This window comes from Macaca mulatta, chromosome 6 (assembly GCF_049350105.2).
Source record: "Macaca mulatta isolate MMU2019108-1 chromosome 6, T2T-MMU8v2.0, whole genome shotgun sequence".
NCBI classification, from domain to species: domain Eukaryota; kingdom Metazoa; phylum Chordata; class Mammalia; order Primates; family Cercopithecidae; genus Macaca; species Macaca mulatta.
In genome coordinates this window covers 118,011,258-118,018,889 of record NC_133411.1, presented here as the reverse complement: position 1 = coordinate 118,018,889, position 7,632 = coordinate 118,011,258, and the positions used below count along the sequence as shown (strand labels likewise).

Here is a 7,632-nt window from a genome sequence, read left to right as displayed (position 1 = left end):
TGAGAAACCATGTCGGATGAGAGGGACTCAACCTACAGCCAGCATAAAGGGCCCAGACATGTAAGTGTGAGGGTATGTTATACTCTCCAGCACTGGTAAGGTTACTGATGACTGAAGCCACAAAAAAGATTCCTGGGTAGAACAGTGGAAAACCATTCAGCTGAGCCCAGCACAAACTGTTAACCCAAACTGACAGAACAATAAGAAAATAAAGTTGTGTGTTAAGACATTATACTTTGAGACACTATACTATAAGAAAAAATACTTTGGGGTGGTATTTTATGAATCAATAGATAACTGATAAAACATATTTATTAATAGTGCAAATGATAGCTCAACAGTAAGAATGGGCAGAGTTGGGGTTAGAGATGGAAGAAAAATGATCACTGTTCAGGGAGGGAACGAAGCTAATTACCTGCTTCTTTCTCATTCACACCTGATAGAAAGCTGTTGCAGGTGCCTTCTCATTGGTGTAATAATGTCTTCTGTCTTGGCTTCTCCAACTTTGAATTCGTTTTAACTGGATTGTTATGAGTTACAAACCTAAATTTTCCCTCTTCCCAGCTTTGCTGCACCGACATCTGCCAGGCTATTAAGTCATATCTCTGTTAAAATATACCCCAACAGACAGACAAGATGGAAACCCTGTGGCTAACATGAGAAAATGACAAAAAAGAAAAAAATCTCATGGCTAGTAGGATGAGGGGTTGGTCCCAATGTTATGCCATAAGTTTTCCTGTAATCAAGCAGAAACCAGCTCCTGAGAAGCATTGCTGAAACAACTATAGCTGGAAATTTTCCCAACCAACCCTGACAGACTGCTGGATGCCAGCTGACAACCCCTTCCCCCTGCCTTGTGGTCCTGCCATAACTCAAATTGGAAGAGGACCTGTTTTATAAACATTGTTTATTGATAGACAGCCAGTTTCAGTCAGCTGAAGGCTGCACACAAATTGTCTTTATGTCAAAAAAGGTGAATTATAGGGCACGAAGAGCCAAGTCCCACTTTAATACTAAAATGCCAACATAGAGTGAACATGGGATGTACGTTACATATGTTTACCATCCACTATGCAAGTGCCTGATTTCCCTCATGAATAGTCACAGATTTTCTCCAACTTTGGTCAACATGTACATAACACTGAGTCTGTGAGACATATATATACCAGTTCCCTCCTCCCACCTGTGTGGTGTGCACTTCATTTCCCTGAAAGTGGTCCTTCCCTGATCTGAGGATAGTTTCTCCCTCCGAAATTCATGTTGTCTCCTTTTCTTCCTCTGTGGATCTGATGGTCTTTTGTTAATATCTTCTAGGCACTGCTTCTTGGAATACCTCTGGTGCCAGCAAATGCCATGCCCCAAGGGTTCTACCCTGTCCCAAGTTTCTGTACTACCGCTTTTAGTCTGATATAAAGAGAAGAAAAATTTAAACCTGGCATATTGAAACCATTTAATTTAGAGGTACTCGAATTAGAGCAATATAGAGATAATGATGACCCTGGGTCATCAATAAAGGTCACATGTAAGTGTGAGGGATATACCTGGTGTCAGAAAGTAGTAACATGTGATAGACAATTTATAATTGTTTCCATAAAAAATTTATTCATTCAAAAAATATATATATGTAGCACTTACTACTTGCCAGGCACTGTTCTAGGCAAGGCAGGGAACAACAAAAGACAAGAATTTATGTCCTCATGGAACTTTTATGCTCCTCTGATAGGACCTAGTTAAATAATACATCATCAAATAGTACACATAAAAAAGAATTACTCAAGGATCTATTCCTTATAATGTAAAAAGGGAATCTACAAAAGGGGAAGAAGTGGGGAGCAAAAAACAGAAGCAAAGAAGTAAGACAATTATCACTACATAATTGTTGATTCATCTGTTTAGAAAATGGAGACAAAATTTTAGATGGCGTCAACATGCCAAGTGGAAGGAAGGAAGTAAAAAGTAAAAATATGCCAAAGTTGCTCTCCTGTTCACATACATGAAAATAAGGATTAGGATGTAAAAGGCAAGACTGGTAAGACGTATATGCTACCAAACAGAAGGTGTGACAATATTGCTATCAGGAAATGTAATTTGAGGAAAAGGCATCAATTAGAATAAAAAGAACCGTATTTCTAAAAGGTAGAATTCATGAAAAAGATATGTTAATGATACTAAATGGCAAATGCAGCAAATATAGTGAAAACAACAAGAATCAAGACACATTGTAAGAGCAAGAATAAAAGAAGCACAATTCAATACAGACATAGACATGATTCAGAAAGGAGCAATATATAAAACATGTAATAGGTGGAATGTCAGCAATATCAGCACAAATGGAGTAGGCAGCATTAGAAGCAAGTATCAAACAGGGACCAGAGGACCTCCTCCTAAGCAAAGAGCAACTTAGTTAACAATAGTAAAGGAAAATGGAGGCCACCTTGGACTATCTTAATACCATCACTAATGGAAGACAGGGTCATGCAAATTCCATCCATGTGAAAACAATCAGTAATTATTGAATAACACACTATACCAGTGTGTGGTCTAATTATTAAATAGGCACTGATGTCATTTTGGGGAAGTTGCGTCTGCTTCGCTGCTCAGCTTATTTGAAGCAAGGCTGATGAAGGCCTCTGAAAATACCTTACTGGGAGCAAATGTGTCTCTGAGAAAGAATGAGCCAATCTACTAGGACTTTCCAGCTATAATCTCAAACATTATTTTTAAATGTTAACTGGTTTAGGTTTTGCGCAGCTTAGGTATTTGGGTGACTGACTACTAATTCAACAAGACGCAAAACAACCATTAGGCAATAAGGAATTCACTTTACTTTCTGAATGTTTTCATAATCTATTAGCTATAGAATAGACATATAAACCTCATCAAACTGCCATGAAGTTATTGTCTAAAACCCTATCAGACATTCAGAATAGTTTAAGGTTTTCCTTATATTCCAAATCATATTTATGTTAGATGATCAAAGAATATACTAAGTAGCAGAAATGTTTTTTTAAAAATATGTTTAATATTTTATTCAATTTTTTTTAGGCCGGGTGCAGTAGCTTATGCCTGTAATTCCAGCACTGTGGGAAGCCGAGGCAGGGAGGATTGAGCACAGGAGTTCAAGACCAGCCTGGGCAACATAGTGGGATCCTGTCTCTAATTTAAAAAAATGTAAACCACAATGAGATATCACTGCATACCCACCAGAATGACAAACTCAAGACTGACCGTAACAAGTGTTGACAAAGACATGAAGAAATAGCAGCTGTCATACATTGTTGGTGAGCACATAAAGTGGAACAACCATTTTGGAAAACAGTTTAGTAGTTTCTTACAAAGCTAAATGCAAATTTTTTACATAGAACCCAGACAGTCACCTAGATATTTTCTCAAGAAAAATAACACACTGACACAAAGACTTACATATGACTATTCAGAGCAGCTTTCTTTGTAATGGCCCTAAACTGGAAATAACCCACCTGTTTATCAGCTGGAGATTGGAAAACAAACTGTAATACATTCATATAATGAAATACTCTGAAATAAAAAAGCATAAACTAACATACGCAATAACATGGATAGATCTGAAAAGCATCATAAGTTTAAAAAAAAAAAAGCTAGGACAAAACATACTGCATAGCTTGATCTAAAAGAAATTTTAGAAACGTCTAAGCTACAGTGACAGATGAGTGGTTCCCTAGGGCCAGAGATAGGTAAAGGGTACTGACTACAAAACAGTGCAACGGAACTTTTGGGGATGATGGAAGTGTGGTAATGATTACATGACTATACATATTTGGCAAGACTCATCAAACTGTACCTTAAAATTGGTGCATTTTGTATTTATAGAGAAATAAAAGTGATTTAAAAAATAGTAAGGCACCTTAAGATTCTTATAAATATATAATAGTCATAAGCAAGTCTTTGTGTGAATCTGTTATTTTTCCTCAGTAAATATCTATTTGTAACTATATAAAATTATAAAGTTAAGGGTGTTACTAATAAAGAACTTGAGATGGCATGTTACTGTGGATTTCTTTACATGGGATTGCAAAACAGGGGCCACGCAGTCAAATTTAGGTTAAACTCCAGAAAATAAATGTATTAAAATGCTTCTGAGGATAAGTTTTCTGCTTTTTAAAAATTATTTTGGTGGGCTTTTTGTTCAATCATTTCCATAAGACCAGCACCCTTGTGGACTGTATTTGTGAGAGAGAAAGGCTTGCTGGGGAGTGTGAGGCTCTACTGTAGCCTTTTCTAATACTAAACAGGATCTAGATGGCACTTACACTTTTCATTTTGGCCTTTTTTTTTTTTTTTGTAAAACAGTAGTAAAATTCAATAAACTATTTTTGCATTTTATTTTAAAGATATTATCCCATGGAAAAAAATGGCGTTTCTATTAATATCCAAATAAAGTAATGATATGACTGTTTTAAGGGATTATAACGACCAAGTCTTTCAAAAGAAAGAACTCTTATGAAACAGATTGAGTTATACTATGAAATATTACTCATTTTTACACCCTATTTGAGTTTTAAAAGCTATTAACAGTAAAAAAAGACTTGAAAGTAAAGCATTCCTGAAAAAGTACATACATACTTTAGACCACTAAAAAACATTTACAAGAAAAAAAAAACTCTGTTAAAAAGTAGGTAAAGGACATGAACAGACTCTTCAAAAGACAACATATATATGGTCAACAAGCATATGAAAAACTCAACATCATTGATAATTAGAGAAATGCAAATTAAAACCATAACGAGATACCATCTCATACCAGTCAGAATGGCTATTATTAAAAAGTCAGTAACAGATGCTAGTGAGGTTGTAGAGAGAAAGGAAGGTTTATACACTGTTGGTTGGAGTGTAAATAGTTCAATAATTGTGGAAGACAGTGTGGCGATTCCTCAAAGACCTAGAAACAGAGCTACCATTAGACCCAGCAATCACATTGGGGTTGCACTGGGGTCTAATATATGGGCATATACCCAAAGGAGTAAAATCATTCTACCATAAATACACATGTATGCATAGATTCACTGCCTCACTATTCACAATAGCAAAGACATGGAATCAACCTAAATGCCCATTAATGGTAGACTGGATAAAGAAAATGTGGTACATACTCAGAATGCAGCTGAAAAAGGAATGAGATCATGTCCTTTGAAGGAACATCTTTAGCAAACTAACGCAGGAAGAGAAAACCAAATGCCGCATGTTCTTGCTTATAAGTGGAAGCTAAATGATGAGAACACGTGGATACATAGAGGGGAACAACAAACACTGGGGCTTATGAAGGGTGGGAGGAGGGAGAGGGTCAGGAAAAATAACCTACTAAGTCTAGTGAGTACTAGACTTAATAGGGTGACAAAATACTCTGTACAATTAAACCCCCATGACACAAGTTTACCAATCTAACAAATCTGTATATATACCCCTGAACTTAAAATATTTCAAGATTTTTATGGCCTCCTAATTTTAAATCTACAAATATTACTTACAAAAGCATCCTACAGACACTATTTGAAAAGGATATTTAAATAATGAACCTTTTATAAACAATGAAGCTGTAAGAGGAATACATTAACAACATTCAGCATCTTACTTTAAGCCATCTCTCCTATTTTTCCTATTTTTAATCTTACATATTACTTTCTCTTGATCTTTGCACTCAGTGTTTATGTATGACAAGTACTCAAAAGCCTTTAGTGCACCTTGAAGAGACAGTATTTGAAAAAGGTCATTATGCTAAGAATGGCAAAGAATAAGATAATATATCACGGTGTGGCTTTTCCCCAACTCCCACATGTAGCATCCATCAGTCTTTCAGATTCCCAAGAGAAGGTTCAGGTATTAGAGGTCTATTTTTATCTTAAATTCAGAATTTAGATAGAAAAATTCTCTAGGTGTTCTTATACAGCTACACAATTGGTCTGGTCCCAAAGGTTGGTTTGTTCCTTCTTCTATGACCCAGACAGTTGACATTCTGCTTACTAAAACAGACTCAGAGAAGAGCAGGCAGTGCTTTTCAAGGGTTGCCAAATTATGTCTACTTTGGCATTTTATAATTAGACAAAATTAAAGGCAACAGTAATGAAAACAATATCTAGACATAAGAAGGTTACTTGAACCAGGATTGGATGAATTTATTTAGCACAGAGAACCCAAATTTAATAGCTCTAAGAATGAATTCCTAAAGTAGGGAAGGCATTTTACGGGATGGGATAGTATTTTGCACAGCAAGTTATGACTGGATGCTTCCAGAACAGGATTTTTCTTCTTATGAAACACAACACCATTTGCAATTATGCATATAATATTTCTTCAAGAAAAGTTATTGAGATACTAATATAGAAAGGAGTTGAGAGAAAATGAACTGAACCAGTTTGCATTTAGCACACAGCAAGGTTTCCTGGTGGACAGGATGCCTCATGAATCTCTTCTCATCCCTGTCATTTGAGTCATCACTGTTTCTTCCTATGAAGTCTGCAGACATGCCAGTCAGTATCACTGAGTGTGAAATCTGACTGAATCTCTAAGAGTTACCTGTATAGTTCCATAGGCTAACTTTTAATTTTAGGGGAAGAAATCTATTTGGGATGCCTTGTTTTTATTGTACTACATCTGAATGTAGTAAGTATGAATGACATTCCAATCTATCACTAAATATTTACTTGATTTGAGACAGAAAGATAGCTTTGGTTCACTTCTTTCCTCCTAACAGATGCTCTTTACAAGGTTTAAGTTGGGATCCCCATCCCCACCAAATGTAGTCTTTCTCTTTGTCACTTTAATAACCATCACTAGGAAAACAGAAAAGGTAGGTAAATTAAAACTAGTCAATGGCTTTTTATCAGTGCAGATCATCTGCTTATTAGATTACTGCTGCCACAGACTATTTTTGTGCAGAGCCTCTATGAGAGGCCTGGGGAGGGTGGATTGCGACTATTTGCAGACTCTGGTCTGTGCCTCTGCATTCATAATTTTGACCTTCAAATGTTCCTGAAGTATATTTCCAAGTAAAACTGCTTCCTTTGGCACCTGTCTATCAGCATAATCCTGGAATCTCATTTTGTGAAACAGGATTCTACTGACAGTGTTTAAAGAAGTCCTTTAGTACTGACTGTACTACACACCCCACATTTATATACTCCTTGACAATTACTGTCTTATAAATTAACATCTATTTTATATTTTTCTTGACATGTATTTTCTCTCTAATAAGGTTTTAAGCCCTTTAAAGAAAATAACTACTTCAAATTGCCATTAGCATGAATTCATTCATTCAACAGAGTCACCCCTGTTCACAGTACCAACTGGTTACTGTGGGAGTTACAGCATGTAATTAAAACACAACATAGAATGAGAGATGCTGCTATAAACACAAAAATATGTGATAGAAAAAGTAAAGATTATTTTTGATTGGTGAATGGCAGGAAAATCTGTGAAGGAAAGACTAAGTTGAGCTGATTGAAAGAAGAGTAGGATTTTTAGAACTATTTTAAAAGTTGAAAATAACATCTATTCTTTTGTTTTCCTACTGTAAAAGCACAAGTTTACTGATAAAATATAGAAAAGCCAAAAGAGGGGTGGGGGGAATAGCAGCTTTTACCCAAATGGTCAGAGATA

At 35.9% G+C, this 7,632-nt stretch overlaps 1 protein-coding gene across 8 annotated transcripts in view; it reads right to left on the bottom strand.

The window, feature by feature from the left end:
• Positions 1–7,632, bottom strand: part of FER (FER tyrosine kinase) — a 445,427-nt gene that overhangs the window by 29,257 nt on the left and 408,538 nt on the right. The gene's annotated exons all lie outside the window — the stretch shown is intronic.